The sequence below is a fragment of the Scylla paramamosain genome, chromosome 6 (assembly GCF_035594125.1).
Source record: "Scylla paramamosain isolate STU-SP2022 chromosome 6, ASM3559412v1, whole genome shotgun sequence".
Classification (NCBI taxonomy): domain Eukaryota; kingdom Metazoa; phylum Arthropoda; class Malacostraca; order Decapoda; family Portunidae; genus Scylla; species Scylla paramamosain.
In genome coordinates, this window is record NC_087156.1 from 17,104,497 (window position 1) to 17,128,496 (window position 24,000).

Below are 24,000 nucleotides of genomic sequence, written 5' to 3' on the forward strand. Positions count from 1 at the left end.
TGTGTGTGTGTGTGTGTGTGTGTGTGTGTGTGTGTGTGTGTGTGTGTGTGTGTGTGTGTGTGTGTGTGTGTGTGTGTGTGTGTGTGTCCTAATTTACGAAGAATGCAAATTTTGTAGTACTTAAATATTAACATCGTAAACTCCATCGGCGGTGACATTATGTGGCCCCGCCCTCACCACATCCCGCCCGCTGCCTCTCCATCCCCGCCCCTTTATTTCCACCCCTAATATTCCGGCTCCCACTACCTTTAAACACGCTAACATACACCGCCACCACCATCATCACCACCACACTATCCAAAACCTAGCTGTTCTCTCCTCTTCGCTCGTCTCCAAGCAAGCGCCCTCGTCCGGCCACCATCATCGCACACCAGCCCTTCAGTTCCTCCTGCCTTGCACTGAGCGATCCACGGTGTCACTTTGTTCTGTCGGCGTGGAAACCAAATTATTTCTCTATCTGTCTGACGATGGAAAAGAAAGTGAAATACTGAATGGACTCCCCGGTGCATGAAGGGCAACAAGTATGGCATGCAATCATTGGAGAGCTGTCCGTCCGCTCAGGCTGCGCACTGCTAACCAAGATCACAAATAAAAGTTTGTTGAGAAATAAGCGTCAGAAAACGAATACGATAGACTTTTAAGATTATTAATATTGCTGACGTAAGCCGAGTGATATCAGATAACACGTCCACACAGCGAGGTTCTGTTCTGCCTGAGTGGCGGGAGGGGCACGTGGTCATCACTCAGTCTGGACAGCCGTGAGCCTCGTGCGCTGCATCCAGACACACACACAACCATGACCTGCTTCTCTAATAGTTGTCATGTTCCATCTTTCCTTCATTTACATGTTCACCCGTGCAGTACATGACCTGTGCAGGCTCGTACTAATGGTGTCCTTGTAATGGCAACCGGTGTGAGTGGTTCACGCTGCCCATTCTGCTCCTCTCAACATGACACTGCACGGTGAGGACTGTCGTGCAGGTAACATGTATGTCGGTAAGTTCGAGGCACTCGGCCATGTGCCAAAAGTGGTAAGTGTGGGCGGGGGATTGAGCTGCAGAGTGGATGGGAACATCTCCACATCGTTTCACAAGCATGTGAAGGCAATATGTAAAATGCAAGTATCTGAATGTCATGTGCAGAAAAACGAATAAAACCTGAGGTGGTGTTGTGAATGAATTTGATTCAACACTTTTAACAGAACTGAAATCGCCCGAAGAATAGCGTGTCGAATGAAAAATGAGTAGAAAAGAGAATGAAGAAATGAGTGAGACTTTATAAAGTGAAAGAGGGAAGCGAGCGATGGCCATGAAAGGATCCTCAAAAATGTATTTTAGTCTGATTTTACCCTCGCCTTCGCCCCTTGACGCCCTGGGGTCACGGGGCCGCGCGGGCGGGGCGTAGCGGCCTCTCCACCCTGTAGACGACCGCCTCCTAACTGACTCCTCCCGTTCAGTGTCTGGTCCGCCCGGCAGCCCTTCGGGCACTGACTGGCCAGTCATTATCCCCAGGTCAGCCACCTTCCCCACGCCGGACGCTTGCCCCTCACGTGTCGAAGCAAGCTCATGAAACACCTAATAGGAGGACTCGGCCACACCCGCAGCAAGGAGCAAACCGACTAATTGCAGGACTTTACTTGCGTTTCTGGATAATTATTATACAGTCTTCCAGGACTGCGGCTAAGAGGGGGGTGTGCACGGCTGTGTGTGTGTGTGTGTGTGTGTGTGTGTGTGTGTGTGTGTGTGTGTGTGTGTGTGTGTGTGTGTGTGTGTTACTTAGTCTTGTTTTGGTAATGTTAATGTCAGCTCATTGGCACATTCATAAAAGAAGTAAATCATATTAATCAAAATCGTCTTTCTTTCCTTCACAACGATAATAATTAGACTAGGTAGTGATTGTATGGAAAAAAAAAATACAATGGAGACTCATATGATAATAAACACGAGCGAAAAAGACAATAAGGAGGAGGAGGAGGAGGAGGAGGAGGAGGAGGAGGAGGAGGAGGAGGAGGAGGAGGAGGAGGAGGAGGAGGAGGAGGAAGAAGAAGAGGAAGAGGAAGAGGAAGAGGAAGAGGAAGAGGAAGGGGATAACAACGACAGCAACAACAACAATAACGAAATAAAGAAATGAAGGATGAAAAGATAAACTAACAAACACTACAAAACTGATCCATCACTACACGAAACAAGACCCAAAATTAAAGGAAAACAAACAAGAATTTACTAAGGCTGTCAAGAGTTGCTGTTTATCACCTTCAGGAGCAGCCACGGAGCCAGTAACACGTGGCGGCGGTAACTGTGGCGGAGGAGAGGGCGGAGGGCGGGGGTGAGGACGAGCAGGGCAGCTAGCGGTACATGGAGTGAGCTAAAAGGTGTGGCGGGGATGTGCTGCGGCGGTGTCACGCTGATTTGACTCTTTCACTGCTGAGCGAATATTTTCCTATATCCACCTACGACTTTTTAGACATTGGCTCATGTGCTACAATCTCTTAACTAATTTTGTGGCCTAGAAAAGACGAACCACTGAATCTTTCTCTTTCTGTATCTATGGAAACATTATTTAGTGCTCGCAATGTATAAAAAAAAAAAATCATAGCAACGTAAGAAACCATACTGGTCTCTCCCAGCAAGGAAAAGCAGAAAGGATAGAAATGGAAGTGAAACAAATGAAAGGAGATTCGTAAAATAGATGAGAGTGGAGACGATGATGATAGTCATGATGATGATGATAATGATGTGTCCGTGGAGAGCATGCTAACCTCGGAAGACTCGTGATGGTAATGATGGTGACGGGCAGCGGCCATGACCGTGATGGTGGTGATGGTTAGGGGCGGAGGATAAAGATGGGGTGATGGAGTAGGGAGGGCGGAGGTTATGATGGATGGGTGAATTTTGACCACGAGAGCAGGAGGAGGAGGAGGAGGAAGAGGAGGAGGAGAAGGAAGAGGATGATAATGATGATAAGGAAAAAAATATTGACTGCAAGTGTAGATGTGGTCGCTGTTTTTTTCTTTCCTAAACAAAACATTATTCAGGTTGTTTTCATCCATAGCATATGTTTACCTCACTGCAACAGTTCCTTCACCACCACCAACGAGACACCATCGAAAAGTATCTTCAATAACATAACAACTCCACCAGCACCCTCACCTCCTCAACAGTCTTCCTTTCCTTCTCTATCACTTTCCCTGCCCCATTTCCCTCACCTCCACAGAACCCTGACCTCCCTCAACGCCTCCTTCCCATCCCCTCCCACCTACCACCTTCCTTACCACCAACTGTACCTTCCCCATCATTGCTACAGCCTCTCCCACATTATCCTCAACGCGCCCACCGCCGCCTCTACCCCCCGCACCTCCTCCATCACCTCCCCTCCGCCTCACCGTCTCGTCCCGTGTATGGCAAGAAGGCAGGGGCGTTACACAGACTGTCTCCTCGTAAACCTGCCCAGGGGTGAGCCTCCCTGATAGATAACATGGCTAGGGTCCTTCTTTTTTTTAATCCTGCCTTCCTCCTCCTCCTCCCCCTCCTCCTTCTCCTCGCAAATCTTGAGCGAGTGGATGCGCTACCCAAGTATCGTTCGTAAGGGAGGGTCTCAAGCCGAGGGTCGGAACAAAAAAAATGGGCAGGGAAATACATTACTCTAATTACAATGCAGTCTGTTGATGTTCCGAGTCTCTTCTCCGTATAAGGGCAGGAATAATCTCAGCAGGTGCAGGCGTGATCGGAGCGGGGGAGGGGGGGGGAAGGTGCACTGACTTGATTTCATTGTGCTTAGCTGCTTCTCTCTTTCTTAACTCCTGTGGTTGGCTAGGAATGTGTCATTTCTCGGGGTTTTGCAGGATTAACTTTCACTGTGTTTAGCTTCTTCTCTCAGTTCTAACTTCTCTTGCTTGTTAAGATTCTGTCAACTGTTTGTAAGGGTGTCTGTAAGGAAATTAACTTGTACTATGTCTAGCTTTTTCTTCTCTCTCTCTCTCTCTCTCTCTCTCTCTCTCTCTCTCTCTCTCTCTCTCTCTCTCAATCTTAACGCCTCTGACTGGGTAAGAATCTGTCAACTGTCGGGGTCTTATAAGGAGACTGTCACCATCCTTACGACTCAAGATCAAGGGAAAGATTAAAGGACAGTGGAGGTAAGAGCAGTTACCAACCACGACAGGACAGCATGTGGGTAAGGGAATGACTGATTTCATACAACATGGTAAGACTCGCACGACTGGGTTTGCTTACTCTGCCTTTACATGTTTCTAGAAGCTCCGTAATGCATGGCAATGAGTGAAAGGCAAGGCAGTGGTTATGGAGGAAGAGGAAGAATAATGCTCGTCGATCCTTTCCTGCAATCTCTCTTTTCTTGCACGAATGCGTAAGTAAAGTGCACATGTAATAATTAAGAAAAACACAGGATCTATTACAAACATTAGTAATAATAATAAAAAAAAAGATCTTCATTGTATATATGTAGCGGGAGCCGAATACTATGCATACGAGTGCATACACAAACCTTCCTATTTAAATTACTAAATAGCAGTTTCATAAAGTGGGTGCAATAATAATAATATATATATATATATATATATATATATATATATATATATATATATATATATATATATATATATATATATATATATATATATATATATATATATATATATATATATATATATATATATATATATATATATATATATATATTATTTTTTTTATTCACCTCAATCTAAGCTGGCTGAATAATGAAGACATTTTTAAATTTCAACACACCAAACATTGAACACAGAAACACACGATGGAAAACTGAACCATGCACACCAGAATCTGCCAGCAGATCATACGCCCAAGTTTTCGTCTCGTGCTTTGCGTCTCTGGTGCGAGTATGAGTCTCCTGGGAACAGAAACCTTGAGACATCTGGCGGCTCGTCTCAGCCTCAGTAATGTCATGATTAATCCTAATCGCGCATTCTATCAAAATTTCAATCGTTCATTCATGTTTATGTAAGACAAGAGACTCTTATGAATACTTCATGTACATTTCTCCCTCAGGCTGTGAATGAAAGTTCTTTGAAGTGCGGAGGATGATCTTGAAAGCTGCGGGAGGGTCGATGAAGATAAAACAAGTTTAGTTTTAATGATCCGCCTCTCGCCGGTGAGGTGGTCACCAGTCCCGGGGTGAATACTACGCCGCTGGAACACTGAGAGGGATAATTATATCCTGTCTCTAAAATGGGAGTTTCTGAATGGATTAAGCGGAAAATAAAAATTCCTTACGATCAGGTTCGCCTCTGCAACTCATTAGGAGCCGCGGCCGCCCCTCAGCATGCCGGAGCCTTTGTACAATCGAGGGAATTTATTTCAAGGTCATTTAAACATTCTTTGTACAGCGAAAACACAGCATTTCGCGGGAGCGGCATTCAGGAAAGTATGAGGACCATTACAGGGCGGGCAGGGGACCTTTAGCCTTTCATTATGCAAGAAGCATTTTAACGATGTCTCCTGAACGGGGCTCCTTCAGCCTCATCTCCTTTCTCCTTTTCCTCCTCCTCCTCTTCTGCTTACATTTTTTTTTTTTTTAAGAATATGGGAAATTTTCCAAAAGTTCTATTTTTTCCCTTTTACTGTACAATTATATGTGTATTCATCAATGTCTATGTCTATTCATCAACATATGGGCTGTAAAAGAGAAGAGAGAGGAAGAGAAAATAAAGGAAGAATAGACAGAGAAAGAGATGGAGATATGAGATAACGCGTTTTTGCTGAGGCGATGCGGGGCAGACAGGCAGCCGACAGAGATGAACAGAGGTCAGACGAAAGCTTTGTCCTGCAGTGGAATCATAGAAATTGAAGATAATGATGATGATGATGATGGCTACTTATCTCCTTGTCTGTCAATGTCTGTCTGCATCCCTGTTACTGAACCCTTACAGTAGAACACCTGCCATACGCTCTGCCTATCTACTCTCGTCCCTCCCAGACAGCCAGACTACAGCCTCCCTACCCTACCCACCTGCACTGCCAAATCCAGCTCCGCCCAACTCAAAGTCAGCTTCACCAACCTCACCTGTAACGCAGTCCAGCTCTTTGTATTTCATTGCATCCAGTTTCAACTTGATCAATGTCCTCCTCAGCTAAAATTTAATCCAGTTTATCCTTGCCTAGCTCAGTCTAAGCCCAGCACTGGCCGAGCACAAGCTTAACTAGCTCGCAATACAGCTTTTCATATCTCATTGCATCTTGTTTCAACTTAATCAATGTCCACCTCAGTTAAAATCTAACCCAGTTTATCCTTGCTCAGCTCAGTCCAGGCCATTACCAGTACAGGCTGAGCACAAATCTAATCTAGTACGCAATCCAACCCTTCGTATTCCAGTGCATCCTGTTTCGATCCTATCAGTGAACAAGGTAAAAATCTAATCCAGTTTATCCTTTGCCTAGCTCAGTCCGGGCCAGCACACGCCGAGCACAAGCCTAATCTAGCCCGTGCACGTCAGCGGAGAGACTGCATTCCCTCTTTTAACTGCATAGTAATTTGGCTCATGTGTCAGCTCAATTACCGTCTCTCCATATAGCCAGTTAGGTAGCAGGGAGTCCTCTCTTTGGGGTAATATATAAGCAGTTTTTCCTTTAAGGGGGGATGGGAAAGAAGCCTGTAATATAGTGCTAAGTTAGACAATAGGGGTGATTAGCCGTTATAAACAAAGGATGCATCGGGTCTCGCTAGTGGAGGCATCTGGCGGCGGCAGGAGGAAGGAAAGAAGGCGCGTGTAGGGGGTGACTGATCAGATTCTGCTTTCCTTATCGTGCATCGATATGCACCTGGAGGAGATAGAGGATCCGGGACTTGAGTTATCCGACTGATTAAGATGCTGATACGTGCCTCTCATTTTTTTTCTCTCTCTCTTACGTAGTTGCTTTCAATCATCCAAGACACCTGGAGCCTTTGCAATTATGAGGCGTAATGAGGTTAAGCGAGCGAAAAAGAACCGGAATGAATGATAACAAAGTGATAAAAAGATTCGGGAAGATGTAACAGCCGGCAATAGTTTAATCAAGACTTCATCACGGCGTGGAAAAAAGTGCCGAGGGAGGAGAGGGAAAAAAATGGAATGGAAAGGAGGAGAAAAAAGGCGACGAAAACAGGTTAAGAGAAGGGAAAAAAATATTGAAGGAAAGTATGAAGAAATGTGAGAGAGAGAGAGAGAGAGAGAGAGAGAGAGAGAGAGAGAGAGAGAGAGAGAGAGAGAGAGAGAGAGAGAGAGAGAGAGAGAGAGAGGGGGGGATCATTATGATGTAGGAAAACGAGGACGAGGACGAGGACGAAGAGGAGGAGGAGGAGGAGGAGGAGGAGGAGGAGGAGGAGGAGGAGGAGGAGGAGGAGGAGGATTACATTGAGATTACATTGGATAATTAAACAGAAACATACTTCTAGATTCTTGTAACTTCCAACAACTGATTAAAGAGATAGGGTAGAAGAGCAGAGCGAAGAGGAGGAGGAGGAGGAGGAGGAGGAGGAGGAGGAGAGAAAATGGAGGAAAAGCAAGACAAATAAAAAAGAGGAAGATAATGAGAATGATGAGAGGAACGAAGGAAAGGAAGAAGGGAGGGAGGGGGAGAGGCAGGGAGAAAGAAAAGGAAGGGAGGGAGGGAGAGAGGCAGAGAGGGAGAAAAGGAGGGAGAGATGAAAAGGTAAGACTAATGGTGCGCGATATAAAGCGAAAGAGAAAAAGAGGAAACAAAAGAAAATGAAGGCAATGATACCGCACACGAGAGAGAGAGAGAGAGAGAGAGAGAGAGAGAGAGAGAGAGAGAGAGAGAGAGAGAGAGAGAGAGAGAGAGAGAGAGAGAGAGAGAGATCAGCTATAGTCAAACACCTCATAAAGAACAAAAAAAAAAAGAAAACAAAAGAGAGGGAAAAAAAGAAAAAGAGAGAAAAACACACACACACACACACACACACACACACACACACACACACCAGAAATAAAGAAAACAAAAAAGCGACAGAAAAACAACGCAAACAAGAAAAAAAATAAATAAAAGATAATAATGCAAAAACGAAAATCATAAAAAAAAAAAAAAACAAAGGAAAGAAACACAACCAAGAAAAAATCCAGCAGTAAAATAACGTCAAAGAAAAAAAAAAAGAAATACGGAGAGAAAGATGGAGAAAGGAAAATATAAAACTCATTACGTACTTCCTCTTACTTCCTCTCCGCTCCCCCCCCCCCCCAAAAAAAAAAGGCAGAGAATATGATGATGAATGCCAGTGATGAACATGAGTAATGAGGAGGTTAAGGGGGAAGGGGAGCAAGGAAAGGAACACTGACATGACGCAAGGAACACAGGCAGAGTGATTCATGTCTTGGGAGGAAACTCAGGAATGGCGCACTCCATTTGAGAGTGAGAGAGAGAGAGAGAGAGAGAGAGAGAGAGAGAGAGAGAGAGAGAGAGGAGAGAGAGGAGAGAGAGAGAGAGAGAGAGAGAGAGAGAGAGAATGCTATTCCTTTTAGTTGATATGTACTGATGGTGGAAAATGAGAGGAGGAGGAGGAGGAGGAGGAGGAGGAGATGGTAGAAAGAAGAAGAAGAAGAAGAAGAAGAAGAAGAAGAAGAAGAAGAAGAATGTAAAAAAGAAGAAGAAGAAGAAGAAGAAGAAGAAGAAGAAGAAGAAGAAGAAGAAGAAGAAGAAAGTAAAGAAGAAGAAGAAGAAGAAGAAGAAGAAGAAGAAGAAGAAGAAGAAGAAGAAGAAGAAGAAGAGAAGAAGAAGAAGAAGAAGAAGAAGAAGAAGAAGAAGAAGAAGAAGAAGAATGCAAAGAAGAAGAAGAATGCAAAGAAGAAGAAGAAGAGGAAGAATGTGAAGAAGAAGAATGTAAAGAAGAAGAAGAAGAGGAAGAAGAAGAAGAAGAAGAAGAAGAAGAAGAAGAAGAAGAAGAAGAAGAAGAAGAAGAAGAAGAAGAAGAAGAATGTAAAGAAGTTGAAGAAGAAGAAGAAGAAGAAGAAGAAGAAGAAGAAGAAGAAGAAGAAGAAGAAGAAAAAGAAGAAGAAGAATGTAAAGAAGAAGAAGAATGTAAAGAAGAAGAAGAAGAAGAAGAAGAAGAAGAAGAAGAAAGAAGAAGAAGAAGAAGAAGAAGAAGAAGAAACTGATAAGAAAGAGGACGAAAAGGAAAACGAGGAGGTCGCCATTTTATTCTTTATCAGAGAAATTGGGAAGTAGCTCATAAAACAGAAAAAAAAAAAAAACAGATATGAGGAAGAAAGGAAGAAATGAGAGAAAAAGGAATAAATGGAAAAAGGAAGGGACAAAGGAAGGCAGCAGAAAGTAACACGTGGAAAATATAAACGAGAATGAAACAGGAAGAGAGGAAGAAAAGAGTAATAGCGAAGAGGGAGACGAAGGATACACAGTGAAGGAGGCAAGAGAAGAATAAATGAAGAACGGAAGAAGAAGAAGAGAAACGCAATAGAAGAACAGAAGTGTCATGACAAAAGAAACATGGATGGTGATGAAAATTAAAACTACTACTACTACGACTACTACCACTACGACTACTACTACTACTACTACTACTACTACTACTACTACTACTACTACTACTACTAATGTGATTCTCCTCCCCATCGGCGTCACCCTTGCAAGTCGGCCTGGCTTCCACCCTCCCACCAGACAGCTTTAAGTCTCGGGCAGAATAGGGAAGCAATATTTGCGAAGGGGGCGCCTCGGCAAGGAAGGAGGGGGACTAGACTAGATGTTGTTGAAAGAAGAGGAAGAGGGAAGGAGGAACGAAGAAGAGGAAGAGGAGGGGGGAGGAGGAGGAGGAGGAGAAGGAGGAGACACGATGCATTTTAGACAAATTTGATGAACAAGGAAAGAAGTTGCGAGAAAAAAAAAAGAAGATAAAAAAAAAATTAGCTACACTAAAGAATAAGGATGTAAGTTGCAGCAAAGAAAATGTTCAGGAAAGTAAAGGAAAAAGAAAACTGACAATTATGCTCAAGTTCCATTAATTCTGTAATTATGAAGAGATAGAAAAAAAATGCCGGAACGAGAGAGAGAGAGAGAGAGAGAGAGAGAAGAGGAGAGAGAGAGAGAGAGAGGAGAGAGAGAGAGAGAGAGGGAGAGGGAGAGAGAGAGGAGAGAGAGAGAGAGAGAGGAGAGAGAGAGAGAGAGAGAGAGAGAGAGAGAGAGAGAGAGAGAGAGAGAGAGAGAGTGTGTGTGTGGTGTGTGTGTGTGTGTGTGTGTGTGTGTTCAAGCAGGTGTGGTGCGTGGGGCAAGACGGCACAGGTGATGACAAGCCACAGGTGGGTGATAATTACACCGTCTCACTCTGAGGACACACACTGCACGTGCCCACGCTAAATGTCAGCTAATATTCAAGAGAAAACTGCGAAAACTGCTCACTCCGGGGATAAGAGTGCCAGTAGAAGAAAGAGGCGGGAGAGGAAAAAGAGGACGAGGAAGAAGAGGGGGAGGAAGAGAAAGGGGAGAAATAAGGGGAGCAGGTGGTTCTCAGCAAGTTTCAAGTTACGTAAACATTTAAACTTTTTTAGTCCAGTTTTTTCCCCTCGTCTCGTTTTCAGTACATGACTCACTCCCTCCTTCCCTCCCTCCCTCCCTCTCCCCTCCTCCCTCCCTCACTCCCTCGTCCACCCTCGCCCGCAGCCATTGTGCACCAGGTAAAAAAAGGGAATAAGTAACGGGACCCCAGAAAGGCCTCAACTTTTATCACATTCGATCGATCAATCAATCAAATCAATTGTGACATTTCCTCTCCGCCCCTTCTCCTCTTTCTCTTCCTCCTCTTAATGGGGTGTCCACGATAAAGAATACCCTACATTCATCATTCATGTACCTTACTCTCCTTCTCTCCACCTCACCTCTTCCTACAAACCTTTTCTTTATTTTCCCTCATCTCACGGCCACGTCCCTGACTCTCACCTTTGGCCTCAGCGAAGTCTCTATTTTTATTCGTACGTCTCAATTTTCTCGCAGTGCAACCCAACCAATAGTTCTACTCAGCGTGCATCCCTCCCTCTCTAACCTCCCAGTTCCTCTCTGTCCGGGCATTCACTCCCTCACTTTCCCGAAACTCTCAGGTATTGGAAGGAGAGAGCAGCGTTAAAAGCATACACAAGGAAATACTGCACACACACACACACACACACACACACACACACACACACACACACACACACACACACACACACTGGTAAGTAACTCTTGAGAAGCTTCTTTATCTCTCTGCTTCATCTCACCTCATTAACTTGACTGAGGCAGCGTCGAGAAGGTAATTATCGTCCGTTAATTGATTATCCTGCGCAGGTAAGAAGGCCGCTGCCAGGTAGGAGGAGGTAAAGACTTTCAGGGCTGCATTATTGCTTTTTTCTTATTTTTTACTCTTTTTTCACCAGATGATGCTGACGGGGAGTGATGAATGCAGCGAGGGCGCCCTCCTCCCACGGCCCGGAGGCAGGAGAAGAGGAAGGATGGAAGAATAGAAGTGGTGGAGAGACGGGAGTGCATTGACAGAAAGGCAAGACGGTGAAAGAGGAAGAGGAGGAAGGAACAGAGATGGGTGAAGCAGGGATGGTAAAGCGGGGAGGCGCACGAAAGGATGATGGCTATTAGAAAATTAGAGAAAGGAGAGGAGAGGCATAATGGTAAAAGACGAGGCGGAGAGAGGAGTAAGGAAGTGAGGAAAAGCAGGTGAGGAGACGGAAAAGTGTGTGTGTGTGTGTGTGTGTGTGTGTGTGTGTGTGTGTGTGTGTGTGGAGAGTCAGGAGTACAGGAAACGAACTGGTTAAGGAAGGAGAAATTGGGGAAGGTAAGGAAACGGTGAACGGAGAGAAAAAAAAATCTGGAGAGATGGAGAAAGAGAGCTGCGGGGAGATGTAAAAAGAGGCTGGAGGGGCGGGAGGAGATACCGGCAGGAGGAGAGGAAGGAGGGAAGGGGACACAGAGACACGGATACAGGCAGAGGGAGGATAATTTTCTTCACATTATTCCGACGTATTTGGAAAGTCGCGTCGCTGCCTCGTCACAGAAACACTAGCATGTGTGGTGCATTTTCCAGGACTGACATTTCGTGAAATAAATGATTCGGTTTACAGGTTTGCTTGTTGAGAGTCTCCTTCTTTCTTTCGTTTTTTTTTTTTACTTTTATTTCACTCCGTCACTCAAAATTCTTGGTCTCACGCTCTTTTGTGCCAGTTCAGTAAAAGGTAAACAGGTTGGTAATGGTAGATTCATGTATTTTTATCATACAATTACGTGGCACCCGAAAAATCAGAGAAATTCAGAAATTCATTTCAGTGCAAAAATTAATCAGATGCAACATTTCCAAAGAATCGAGAAATAACTCAATGGATCTTTAATTCCGTACTTTTATTCTTCTCTTTTTGCAAATACCTAATGCAATTTGTGTACATTTACAAGTACATTCTCCTCTCGCTTTCATCCACACAGACTGATTACTTGCTGCAAACTTATCTCGTTCTTTACCGTCCTTCTCGTGTTCCGGAACAACAACAGCACACACACACACACACACACACACACACACACACACACACACACACACACACACACACACACACACACACACACACACACACACACACACACACACACACACACACACACACACACACACACAATAGGACACTTCCATAGTTGTCGAAAACGGATCTGTTAGTGCTTAAACATAATTAGTCCTTAGTTTGTTGGTCTATTTTCAGAGCTGCAAAGTATTTGGTGCTTTACGGAAAATAAACAATTTTGGAGAGCTGTTTAATTTGGTTGTTTATCCTTTTATAGTAGACTGTGAATCTCTCTCTCTCTCTCTCTCTCTCTCTCTCCACACGTGCACATCTTATAACATTCCCCGCCTTTCCTCCGTACTCCTTCCGTTCTGGTGTCACACGGCCTGAGGCGGCGGTGGCAGACACGAAACGAGGGAAGAGTTACACGTAAACATGGCAAAAGGTGACTAACCTCTCCTGCCTGGCGGCCTGCAGGGGACTCGGTTGATGGAAGCTGCCCGGTGACTTTTTTTTCTTTTCAATTTTTTTTTTTTTTTTTATAGTTTGACAGACCAGACTTCAAACCACATTGTCTTCTGAAAGATAAAAAGAGAGAAAAGAAATGTGAGATTTATTTATAGTGTCTCTCTCTCTCTCTCTCTCTCTCTCTCTCTCTCTCTCTCTCTCTCTCTCTCTCTCTCTCTCTCTCTCTCTCTCTCTCATTTCTCTATTTATTCACGGAAAAACAAGGATATCACATTTCATAGCAATCCCACCATTTCCCTGGTTACCTTATCCTTATCTTACATCTCTACCTACTTCACCTCTCCCTCCCCTCCCTCTCTCCGTCCCTCGCCCTATCTCCCTTCTCCCCTTCCCCTCCTCGCCCTTATCAGACTACTGAGAGGGAGGGAGAAGGAAAAGGACTCGTCTCACCTGCCACCTCGCTGAAGGGGAGGCCGCCGATCACAACGATAGCCTCTCCGTTGCGACCGCTACATAGCTTGACCCGTTCTTGCCACCTCACCCTGGTCCTGTCCCGCCCTGCTTCGCTCATATTCACAGCCCCGTCTCCAGTCAAATCAGCACATTTCTGGGATGACTAAATAGAGGCCGGACTTGCATAATGAACGATGAAATATGCAGTACAAAAAAAGATGGGAGGGAAAAACGCTGTACGTCCGTCTATTAGTGATGTTTATCTTGAGTACCAGGTGAGTGAGCAGGTAAACAGGTAATCAGGTGACCAGGTAATGTGATAGGTAACCAGGAAACGGGTAAAAAATGTGATATGGCATAAGGGAGATGTTGTTAATCAGAGGGGGGTATAAAAAAGAAGATAGAAGGAGGAGATGAGTTAGGAAATGGTTATCCAGTGGCGTGTGTGAGTCTGAGCCTTGGCTGGGACACTGATATATCAGTGGGCATTCCTTCTCTTTTTGCTCATTATCGGCTGAGTGTCGGAAGGAGAGCGACGTAGATTATGCAGACGTGATGAGGAAAACGAAGGCTGAGTCTACCTGCTTTTTGTCACCTGAAAAACAGCGGGGCGTGTGGAAAGGAGTGTTGACGGCAGGCGACATTAATCTGTGTGTTTTCACTCGAAAACCACGTAAACAACAATAATTTTTTCTACTTTTTTATATAAGTACATGATGGCCGTACTTTTCTTCTTTCTACAGCTGTTGTATTTATAGATTTATCGGTCACGCCATCATTGGTCAGTTTATCGAGTGTTGAAAGAGAGTTTAAGGCGAATATATATGTTTACTTTTACTACGGCTGATATTGTCGTATATATATATATATATATATATATATATATATATATATATATATATATATATATATATATATATATATATATATATATATATATATATATATATATAAAAAGTGTCATTCCGTAATGGAAATAGATATGAAGTGTTACTAGACAAAATAACATTGGATTAAGCTCAGTGTACATAAGAACATAAGAACATAAGAAATAAGGGAAGCTGCAAGAAGCGACCAGGCTTACACGTGGCAGTCCCTGTATGAAACACACCTATTTCCATCTGCTATCCCCATCCATAAACTTGTCTAATCTTCTCTTAAAGCTCTCTAGTGTCCTAGCACTAACTACATGATTACTGAGTCCGTTCCACTCATCTACCACTCTATTTGAGAACCAATTTTTTTCCTATCTCCTTCCTAAACCTAAATTTTTCAAGCTTGAACCCGTTATTTCTTGTTCTACCCTGGTTGCTGATCCTAAGAATTTTGCTTACATCTTCCTTGCTATAACCCTTATACCACTTAAAGACTTCTATCAGGTCCCCTCTTAACCTACGTCTCTCTAAAGAATGTAAATTTAAGAGCTTCAACCTCGCCTCGTAAGGAATACTCCTCATCCCCTGTATCCTTTTAGTCATTCTCCTCTGTACTGATTCTAATAGACCTATATCTTTCCTGTAATGTGGGGACCAGAACTGCACCGCGTAGTCTAGATGAGGTCTGACCAGCGCCAAGTATAACTTTAATATTACTTCCGGCCTTCTACTTTTAACACTCCCAAAAATGAATCCTAGTACCCTATTTGCCTTGTTTCTGGCTTCTATGCATTGTTTCCCTAGACGGATTTCAGAGCTAACTATAACTCCTAAATCTTTCTCGTATCCTGTACCTACCAGAGTTTGGTTGTCTAATGTGTACCTATTGTGTGGGTTTCCTCTACCTACGCTAAGCACTTTGCATTTATTGATATTAAATTGCATTTGCCATCTATCCGTCCACTCATTCATTCTATCTAAGTCTGCCTTCAAGGCGATGGCATCCGATTCTGACCTAATTAATCTACCTATTTTTGTGTCATCCGCAAATTTACTAACATCACTACTAATTCCACTATCCAAGTCATTGATATACATTAGAAATAACAATGGCCCTAATACTGATCCCTGTGGCACCCCACTAATTACATGACCCCACTCGGATTTCGAGCCGTTTATTACCACTCTCTGTCGCCTGTTACCAAGCCATGACCCTATCCAGCCTAACACCTTCCCATCTATCCCGTGTGCCCTAACCTTTCTCAGGAGCCTTTGATGGGGTACCTTGTCAAATGCTTTACTAAAGTCCAGATATAAGATATCATAACTATCACCATTATCTACTGCCTCGTACACCTTACTGTAAAAACTTAACAAATTTGTCAGGCAAGACTTCCCCTTCGTGAAGCCATGCTGTGACTGATTTATCAAGTTATGTTTGTCTAAATGTTCCCTAATGTTCCTCGCTATTATTGACTCTAACATTTTACCTACAACTGAAGTTAAGCTGACAGGTCTATAATTAGACGCTAAAGTTTTATTTCCTTTCTTAAAGATGGGTACTACATTAGCCTGCCTCCACATTACTGGTACCTCACCCGACTCCAGTGATTTCCTAAAGACAGAAACTAACGGCTCACTAACAATCTCTTTACATTCCTTAAGTACTCTGGGATATATTTCATCAGGTCCTGGTGACTTGAACTTTTTTAGCCTATTTACCTCCTGTTCCACTATCTCCCTAGTTATGGAAATATCTGTCAGCTTCTCATTCTCATCTGCTCTAAACACCTGTTCACTATCTGGCATATCCTGTAAGTAATGTTTGTTCTGTATCTGTATTCGATGTACCCACTAGCGGGCATCTAGACTATCTAAACTGGAAATAATGTTAGCAGGTTTTATTTGAGTCATCAGTGGCAAGACAACAAATAAAAGATAAACGTCAGAAATGCACCATAAGATAAAGTGAAATAGACAAAAGTGAAGATGTTAAGAAGTTTCATTTGAATTATCAATGACAAGACAACATACAAGAGATAAATGCCAGAAATGCAACACGAGACAGCGAAACATAAGAGACAAAACTAAGGAAACAACAAAGAGCAACACAAGACTCCATTATTGAGGCCGAGAAAGCTGACCCGAGTGTTTCTTCCTAGCTAAAAGCGGCACTCTGCCACTACTCCTCCACCCTGGCACGACCTGCAACACCCTCAGCCTGGCACGTTTTGGTACGACCCCCAGTTTGGGTATAATTCCTACTCTGGCACGGTACCCACTCCGATATGACGCCTAACCTTGTACGATCCTCAGTCTAGCACAGCACCCAAACTGACACGACCTCAGGAATGGTGTGGTCCCGGTCTGATACGACCACCACTCTGGTACGTCTACCAGTCAAGTACGACCAAAAGCCAGTTCCGGCCATCAGCCAGGTATGACGACCAATCTGGTACGACCACAAGCCAGGTATGACCACTAGCAAGGAACGACCACCAGTGAGGTCTAATACTTAGCTTAGTACGTTCCCCTAAGCAGGTACGACTAGCAGTCTAATCCAATTTCCATCCCGTCATGAAATCAATTCTGCTACGATACATAACTCCTATAGTACCATCTCTAGTACGACCACCAGTCTAGTTTTCATAATTTTTCCTTCATTTTCATCTTTTCGTTCTTTTTCATCGTCCTTTTCTGTTTTCTCCCTGCTCATTTCTCTGCTATCCTTTCTCTCATTTCATTCCCCCTTTTCCTTCCCTTCTAATTTTCCTTATCGTTTCTGGCCTAGATTTTCTCCTCTTTTATACTGTCGTTATCCCCGCTCTCATTGTCCCTTTTTCCTGTTATTCTCCTCTTCCTCTTATTCCTCCTCCTCATTTTCGCTCTCGGTTCTTGCCATTATCCCTTTTTATTGTCATTATCCTTGCTCCCCTCTTTCGCTTCTTTTCATCCTTGGCCTCCTTTCCTTCACATACACACACACACACACACACACACACACACACACACACACACACACACACACACAGTTTAACGTTCCATCTCGCTTCACAAAATAAGTCACTGCCAAGATAAGTTGCTGCTGCATATTGACTGTCTCCTCCTCCTCCTTCTCCTCCTCCTCCTCACTTTACTCTTGTCTTCATTCTCTTTATTTTAACATGCATCCATAGTTTTTATATTTCTATATGTATGTGAATATATATTTTTTTTCTATTTATATTTTTTTGTCGTAAGTCGGAATGCATGTCTTTGTTCTTATACTTGTGTAGTTTGTTCAATCAGTTGCGCACGAACACACTACAGTTTTTATTCCTTTTTTCCCACTAATCGTTAAGTGTTGTGTCTGATACGCCCATACGTAATAATAACTTTCACGTTGATTGTCATGAGAAGTATTTTCTGCAGTTGTATTCCTTCCGATATTTCAGTAATAAAAATAACAACAACATTAACATCCACACCACACACACACACACACACACACACACACACACACACACACACAGTCTCTCTCTAGTTTCACTCTTTCAGGAAACATAGCTGCAGGCACCACCACTACCACCACCACCACCACCATTCACAGTCCCTCGTCCCCGGCAGCTCCACCTTCGCCCTCGGCACCTGCAACCCAAACCCACCGCCCACGCTCTCCTTAGACGACCGGGAACCTGTTTGGCGGCTGTCTGACGGTGCAGCCTCCCTCGCCCTTGTTCCCTCCCGCCGAAGTCCACGATGAGACGCCTGTGTGTGTGTGTGTGTGTGTGTGTGTGTGTGTGTGTGTGTGTGTGTGTTCTTTCCCTCTTATCAGGTAGTGGGAATAATCATGTGCCTTATTTGATGCTGCTTATTATTATTTCTCTTTTTTTTTTTTTTACTTTTTTTTTGCTGAGAAATAAAAAGTAAGGTTTTTTTATGTATATATTTACACTGTTATTACCACTATCCTCCTCCTCTTCCTTCTCCTCCTTCTCCTCCTCCTCCACCAGCTCCTCCTCCTCCACCTTCTTCTCCTACTTCTCCTCCTCCTCCTCCTCCTCCTCCTCCTCCTCCTCCTCCTCCTCCTCCTCCTCCTCCTCCTCCTCCTCCTCCTCCTCCTCCTCCTCCTCCTCCTCCTCCTCATCATCATCATCAGCATCATGAGAACACAAGAACATAAGGAAATAAAGAGAACAAAAGCGATCAAAAGTTGGCATTCACGTGACAATTTCTGAGCACTGAAGACTTACCATCTCCACTCCACACCTACAAATTGACGTTACCTCCCAACTCTTGAAAGCCTGTGCATCTATCTCGTTCTTCTTCGGTTTGTTCCGCTCAATCACAGGCCAATTCGTAAAGTAGTTTTTTGCATATTATCTTCTTTTGTAAATTTGAATATGTCGACCTCATGACCATCCGTACGATTCGTTACTCGTTCGCTGACTAAGAGTGCCTGATTTCTCCTTTTGCTGAGCCTTTTAATCCTTTCCCTACGGTAATGCATCAATGCTTGACACTAAAATCAATGTGTGAAATCTTTATAAGTGTCTACAAGAAAGAGAAGGATTTACAAGGATAGGTTTTTCAATTTTACCCGGTATAATCTTTAGATATGTCTCAGTGGCTAGTGATACAGGAAAGGTGTGTCAAAGGGAAGGAAAGGGTCAGCGGATTTAGGCGCCCGCATCATATTACCACACTCCCTAAGCCTTTCCAACTAATGCAGCTTAAGGTGCTTTTACTCTATCCTCCTGGCAAGATAAATTCTCAGTCCTTGTAATATCAAAATCATTCTTATTTGTACAGATGTCCATCCAGCAAATACAATAGTAATCGTCACAAAGACTGTCTATAGATTGAGTGAAAAAAAAGTCCATTTACTTTATGAGGAACCCAAAAATTGAAGAAAAGGCAGTATTGATATAAAAATATAGAAAACAGAGCTAAGAGAGAGAGAGAGAGAGAGAGAGAGAGAGAGAGAGAGAGAGAGAGAGAGAGAGAGAGAGAGAGAGAGAGAGAGAAATATTGTGAGATGAAAGACAGGAGAAGGAGCGACAGGATCTTTATCTCTCTCCAATTAGTTTTCCTTCACAGGTGAGGCTTTTCTTCCACCTTGCCTGGAAAAATAGAAGGAGGAAGGATGGAATGAAGGAAGGAATGAAGGAAGGAAGGAAGGAGGGAAGGATGAAAGAAGAGGAGATATAATAAATGTGGGAAATGTGTTGGATGAGGAGGAAGAAAAGCTGTAAAGGGAGGTGGAAATGAGAGAGAGAGAGAGAGAGAGAGAGAGAGAGAGAGAGAGAGAGAGAGAGAGAGAGAGAGAGAGAGAGAGAAAGTGGCTAACGAAGAAGCAAAGGATATTTCCCATAGGACACTCTCTTGCCTGGGAGGAAATAATTTTTTTCCTGTATTGCCTCGCAGGCTGAGTGAGGTTTAAGGAGAGCCAGAGCAGCGTGAAAAACAACTCCCTGGAGGCGCCCGCGGGAGCAGGACGCGCCGCGCTGCTTCCGTGACACGAGATGAAAAACAAGGACGAAAAGTAAAATTAAAGTGACGATGATAAATAGGATAATAATAATGATGTTACCACTACCACCACCACCACTACCACTACTACTACTACTATTACTACTACTACTACTACTACTACTACCATCTCTACTGCAATAACAACTAACTCGGCAAGCACACTTATCCCCCAAAAGAAATCACAAGGAGAGAAGTAATTATCATTATCGCTAATACTGTTGTTATCTTTACGGCTTTACTTTCAAGATGGCGGGTGAGGGGAGACACAGGGATAAACAGACTTAATCCTTCCTGCCTTTATCTCCTTTGTTTACGGTAATATTTATTTGGAGGCTGTCGGGAGAAAAGCTTTGGTGGTGGTGGTGGTGGTGGTGGTGGTGGTGGTGGTGGTGGCGGCGGCGTAATAACGAAGAAAAGCTAGTGTTGATGGAAGCTGATGTTTATGGTAAGAGGAGGAGGTGGAAGAGGAGAAGGAAGAGGAGAAGGAAGATGAAGAGGAAGAGGAGGAGGAAGAGAAGGAGGAGGGGCAGTATATAAGACCTGAACGTCACAGCGGGGCGGGAGATGCCGAGTCAGCAGGAGACAGTGTCCAGCAGGGGTTTGGAGAGGGGGGCGAGAGAGAGGGGGAGAGGGAGGAGGGGCAGGGATAGCTGTGGGAGTGGGCAGGAGGGGTCAGTCTTCCCTCCAGCTCGGGTAAATGATGCTTACACCGACCAGGAGCAAGACGGCGTCCAGATAGAAGAGGAAAAAATCTTGGCCACGCAGGAAAGACTTGTGGGTGAGCGAGGCTGGTCAGTCTGCTCCGCTTTGCTTCCTCAAGTGATTTGTATTTTTCGTGCTTTCACCCCAGAGAAGTTTTACAAGTCCTTACCATTCGTTATCTTGACGTATACTCGCCTTTTCTCTTTTTCTTTCAGTTTTCTGGTAAAGTGAAAGCCGGGTAATAATTCATTCGGTACATAGAAAACGTACAATTGATAAAAATGTTCCCGAGCGCGATGGAATACGAATGAAAAACAAGTGGATCATAAAGTGTGTTTTCCTTCACTGGGGAATGCAGCGCCGCCTCCCGCTAACCCGCTACGCCCGCACGCCCGTACCCTGGCTCAAGCTCTCATGCTCTCTGGGTCACGTGACGCTATGCCGGGGAGTGCCAAAGAACAGGTCACAAGATGAGGTGAAAACTACTACTACTACTACTACTACTATCACCGTCATCGTAATTATTATCGTTCTTATTCACATTACCCCTTTGCATATGTTTCTTTTCTAATCAACACAAGAAAACAACAGTTACGGTCATCAGCTTATGTTTTGAATGTATAATCGCATAATCGAGACTGTCAGACGCACAGCATCTCTCAATCACACACACACAAATATATGACAAATTAAGCACGCGAATCGTCATAATACTTGTAACTTGAAGAGCATTCAACATTCCCAATACAAAGATTTTTATAGTTCCTTATGTAATCATGGCTGAGGAAGATAAATTTCCACTACCTATTATTAGTTGCTCTTCAATGTATGTAGACTCAAAGCCTCTTACTACCCTCAGTCTAGTCACAATTCCAGTGTGTGTGTGTGTGTGTGTGTGTGTGTGTGTGTGTGTGTGTGTGTGTTCGCGAATGCACACGAGGGTAACGGCGACACCTACGTGACAAGAATATTTCTTAGACTTTCCAATAGAGGAGAAAGGCAGGAAAGAGCGAGGCAGGGAAAAGGGGTGGGCGGAAGGAGGGCGGGCGGGAGAGAGGAAGAGAAGGAGGGAAGGATGGAGGGAGGAAGGGAGAGGAGAGGGGAGAAGGAAGGAAGGCATTTGAGAGAAGAAGGTCTGAGAGATTTTTAAAACGAAAATAACCTCGTACCCAAAGATGCTTTCCGCTGATTCTGTCAGTGTGCAAACCTGAAACGGTGTGGGGACATGATTTCAATTTGTTGGGAACGAAAAGTTGGGCATGTCAGTCTGCAGTGAGGGAAGATTTGGCGATGCCCTACCCTTCCCTTCTTCTGTTTGTCTGTCTGTTTATCCTTCTCTCTGTGTCTCTGTCCGTCTGTGTCTCTTCCTCTCTTTCTTTCCAACTTCTCTTTCGTCTACAGTTTATCAGTATCACTCATATTTCTCTTTCTCTCCGCCCCCTTCTCTCTCTCTCTCTCTCTCTCTCTCTCTCTTGTCACTCGTCTCTCCAACTGACCACACGAAGGGACAGAATACTCTCGCCCCTTTTTCGAGCACCTTTTCCCTTGTTTACATCAAGAGGTGACGCTTCAGTAGGTGGCCACAAACACTCCCACACAAGAAACTGGTCACCGAAAGCATTACTCGCCCTGATGAGCACCAGACAAATAGTGTAATGGACAAAGTTTTCGGAAGGTGAGAGAAACATTTTTACTCGGAGCTGAGAGAGAGAGAGAGAGAGAGAGAGAGAGAGAGAGAGAGAGAGAGAGAGAGAGAGAGAGAGAGAGAGAGAGAGAGAGAGAGAGAGAGAGAGAGAGAGAGAGAGAGAGAGAGAGAGAGAGAGAGAAAGAGAGAGAGAGAGAGAGAGAGAGAGAGGAGAGAGAGAGAGAGAGAGAGAGAGAGAGAGAGAGAGAGAGAGAGAGAGAGAGAGAGAGAGAGAGAGAGTGGGAGGGGGAAAGAATTTTACTTGTGGGACGAAGGAAAGAAAGAATGGAGAAATGAAGAAAATGAAAGAAGAAAGAAAGGAAGGAAGGAAGGAAGGAAGGAAGGAAGGAAGGAAGGAAGGAAGGAGAGAGAGAGGGAGAAACGTCATAACCAGAAGGAAAGTAAGGAAAAACGAGACCTTATGAGAAAGAAAAGAGAGAGAGAAGGAGGAAATGTGATTTAGGGTCCATGTATATTAAGATCTTTTATTGGTATGTATACGGCTTCGCATGTTTGATGGACATGTTTAAACTTTGTATTTCAACTGGTGTGTTTATATTTAACTGATTTCTTTGTATTTGTGAAGACTACTTGTCAAAGGTTTCGGGCTGACACGCTCTGCTCGTCCATTACGCGGGAAAAACAGTACAAAATTATGAGAAAACTCTTGGGAGATTTAGCGTTATTGGTACGAACGCTCCACAGAGAGAGAGAGAGAGAGAGAGAGAGAGAGAGAGAGAGAGAGAGAGAGAGAGAGAGAGAGAGAGAGAGAGAGAGAGAGAGAGAGGGGGGGGGGAGGAGAGAGGGGGGAGGAGAGGGGGGGGAGGAGAGAGGGGAGAGGAGAGGGGTAGAGGAGAGGGGGGGGAGAGAGGGAGGGAGGAGAGGGGGGGAGAGAGACAAAAATATAACAGTGAACTTTACTTCTATAACAGCAAAAGACAATCAAGGTAACACTATGAAAATGATATCCAGTCTATTGCTGTTCTAATTTTTTCTTTGGTTTTGCATTGGGATAACAAAAAGTTTTAATTACAAACAACTGCCCGGAAAAAAAACAAGCTTAAAAAGAGCTTTCCTAGGAAAATCAAGTTAAAGTATTATGCACTTGAAAATTTAGGATATTAATTAATATTTCAAATGTTTCAAACGTAGATAAATGAATAAATAAATAAATAAAAACTAGCCATGAGAGTCTCGTTGGGAATCAAACCATTGACAAAACAATCCCAGTAAATCGTCAATTCCCACGTTACCAATTAAGCCAAGATAATCAACGTTCAAAGCAATGTTGGCAGGCCTTGAGTTACTTGGTCTGTTTTCTTTCTTATAAAGACAGAATACAAATAAATCCAAGTGGCAACAGTTCCCCTGCCTCAGTGATGGTCCGTCCGGCCACCAACCGCCACGGCAAACAAAACACTGAAGCAAAACACGACCAAAAGAAAACGACACAACGAAACACACTTTTTCCTGGCACATTCCAACTCTCTCTCTCTCTCTCTCTCTCTCTCTCTCTCTCTCTCTCTCTCTCTCTCTCTCTCTCTCTCTCTCACACGTATTTTCTACTGATTTCTTTTCTCTCTTCATCTACTACTTTCTTTCCCATCTCTTATTTTCCAGCCTTCTGTTTCTCCTCTCCATTTCCATCCTTCCCTTGCTTGTCTTTCATTCTTCCCCTTTGTGTTCGATTTTCTTCCCCCCCCACTCTCTCTCTCTCTCTCTCTCTCATCCCCCATGACCCTATCTTCTTCACTAACCCTTCAACACTTCTTCAC

General features: G+C 43.9%; 1 long non-coding RNA gene across 3 annotated transcripts in view; it reads right to left on the reverse strand.

The window, feature by feature from the left end:
* LOC135101355 (uncharacterized) overlaps positions 1-24,000 on the reverse strand; it is a 121,310-nt gene that overhangs the window by 36,965 nt on the left and 60,345 nt on the right. For all 3 annotated transcript variants that reach the window (XR_010269230.1, XR_010269231.1, XR_010269232.1), the window contains exon 2: positions 12,984-13,107. This is a non-coding gene — a long non-coding RNA (uncharacterized LOC135101355). The remainder of the gene's footprint in view (positions 1-12,983; positions 13,108-24,000) is intronic.